This window comes from Bison bison, unplaced genomic scaffold (assembly GCF_000754665.1).
Source record: "Bison bison bison isolate TAMUID 2011002044 unplaced genomic scaffold, Bison_UMD1.0 scf7180017864472, whole genome shotgun sequence".
Taxonomy (NCBI): Eukaryota; Metazoa; Chordata; class Mammalia; order Artiodactyla; family Bovidae; genus Bison; species Bison bison.
Genome location: NW_011495033.1, coordinates 9733024 through 9735865, shown reverse-complemented (window position 1 = coordinate 9735865; position 2842 = coordinate 9733024).

Sequence of the window (2842 nt, the reverse complement as noted above, 5' to 3'; positions counted from 1 at the left end):
AGTTTCCCCTCCCACGCCCCCCACTGCTTCCCTCCACTGCCACTGTGCTCGAAACTCCATCCTGGGAACTTTCACATCTGTTTTGTCATTTTGTCCTCCAGCTTCCGGAGGCTGAAAGCAAGACCACTGACCCCAGCCATCACATGACCTTTCAAAAGTCCTAGTACTTTTTGTGTTGATTTCCCTCAACACTTTTGATTTCCCTCAGCACATCCATGTCTGTGATTTTATCTGAGTCCAATCTGTTTTTCCTTGCCTCAGATTAGGAAGCAAGACCTAGAGAAGTAAAAAAAAAAACAACTTGATTAAGGTTACATAGGATATATGTCAAGACTTAGTTTCTTATAACTCCTGGTCCAGAGATGACCAAATTTCTTTGACAGGCGTGACCTTCTGAGATCACACATGGCAAGTCTCTGTAGGTACCAGACTCTCAGGAGAGATTTCAAAAGCTCCTTCCTGCTGAGTAACCAGAAGGAGAGGTGGTCAATCCCGACATTCTCTGCTTTTGTTAAAAGGGAAGGCCAAGATGCAAGTGTAGGGGAGACCACTGGGTGTGAAGACCAAGAGCACTAGCCGCTAGGACGCAGAGTGCCCAGAACTAGAGAATTCCGTGTGAGTGGATGTTGAGACTGCAAAGCCATCCTGAGCTAAGATATATGGTCGTTCCGCCAAGATCATAAACCAATAAGAGGTGAATCCTTTGGTCTGGCCAACACGGTAGCCCAACTCCTTGGTGGGAATGGGAGCAGAAAAGGGATTGTAGATTGAAAAAGTTTAGGGACACAGGGTTCAGGGTGGAGTCCACAGAATAGTGAGCTGGTTGAAGCTGCCCATCAGTGCCTCTTCTTAAAGTGGAAAAGTGCCTTCACAGCCATCCGCAGCCTGCTTTTTAGCCATCAGAGGTGGATGGCAGTGACTTCAGGGGATGTCAACTTCCAGAGAGGAGTTTATTTGGTGGGTTCGTGAAGAAAACTTTCAGTATTCGTCCTGAAGCATCTTTCTTCCTTCAGACGACACTTCTACATCTGTTTCAAGTTCTTTCCAGGCTGGTCACGGGGCACATCCAGAAACAGAATAAAATGATTTAGTAAAACTTTGTTGGGGACCTACTATGTGACAGACATTGGGTATACATGTTAAAGGCTTTTAAAAAAGATGATGCTTGATTTTTCAAAAATTCATGTCAGTTTGCTTTTCTTTTTCAGGGAATATACATGGTTACTGTACAAAATTTAGAAAATATTGGAAGGCATAAATAAGAAAACAAAAATTATCCAGCATTTTGTACATGGTTTTGTATTTTATTATTGTTACTTAATATCCTTTATGGAACCAGTATATCTTATTGTTGTTACTATATATTCTTCTGTGTTATTAAAAAGTTATTCAAAATTAGCATTCATGATGTTTCATTGTGTGAGTATATCAAACTTTTATACCAAAATTTACATTTAACCATTCTGTTACTTAGTCCCCTCAGGTTATTCTAACTTTATTCTAAATTTAGCTGAGACTTGAAGGATGATTAATCAGGAAAAGAGTGTGAGAGTGGGGTCATTCAGGAAAAGAACAAGAGACTTGTACTTTTAAAAATATATAAAATAGATTACTTGAAATATTTTAGTTATAATGATAATAGTAACGAACACATAGCACTTACCATGAGCCAGTGATGTTCCAAGCCTTTATACACACTAACATATTTCACTGCTGCTGCTGCTGCTAAGTCGCTTCAGTCATGTCCGACTCTGTGCGACCCCATAGGTGGCAGCCCACCAGGCTCCGCCGTCCCTGGGATTCTCCAGGCAAGAACACTGGAGTGGGTTACCATTTCCTTCTCCAATGCATGAAAGTGAAAAGGGAAAGTGAAGTGGCTTAGTCGTGTCCGACTCTGTGCGACCCCATGGACTGCAGCCCACTAGTAAATCCTAAAAGAAATCAGTCCTGAATATTCATTGGTAGGACTCATATGAGAGCTGTAACTCCAATACTTTGCCACCTGATCTGAAGAACTGACTCACTGGAAAAGACCCTGATGCTGGGAAAGATTGAAGGCAGGAGGAGAAGGGGACAACAGAGGATGGGATGGTTGAATGGCATCACCGCTCAATGGACATGAGTTTGAGCAAGGTCTGGGAGTTGGTGATGGACAGGGAAGCCTGGAGTGCTGCAGTGCATGGGGTCGCAAAGAGTCGGACACGACTGAGCAACTGAACTGGGTGTATTTCATCCTCACAGTAGTTCTCTGAAGTAGGTACTGTTATTATCCCCTTTCACACATGAGAAAACTGAAGCACAGAGAGGTAAGTAACCCAGGGAAGAACACACAGCTCACACAAGATAAATTTGGAAATGACACCGAGAAAGTATGACTCCAGAGCATAAATAAACCAGAAAACGAGTGCTTATTACAAACGTGTGTCAAAAGCTTAACTGCCGGAGTTGTGTTATTATGATGTAAAATGTCTTTCAGTTTTGCCTTTTGCATGTCTTTAAACAGTGCGAGTCATGGATTTCTCTCTTTTCCATAGAAAATTAAGGGAGTTAAATAGTGGTTTCCTTTATTTGTTCTAAATACTAAGCTCTGCAGCTGTCATGGGATATAATCGAACATATAGTATTTCACTCTGCCCTGTGATCTACCAGAAGGGGAAATTGTGCTTTACCAAGTGACACTTCATTCATAAAAAGCAGAGCAGAGACCTGCACTTTTAAGGAATCGCATGCGGTTCAGAGAACTGAGTCTTTGTTTCCAGGAAGTCTGAAGGTGGCAAGAGATGAGGCCAAAGGGGAAATAGAAGTCAGGTCAAAGAGGGGAAGCTTCCATTTCATGCTGGAA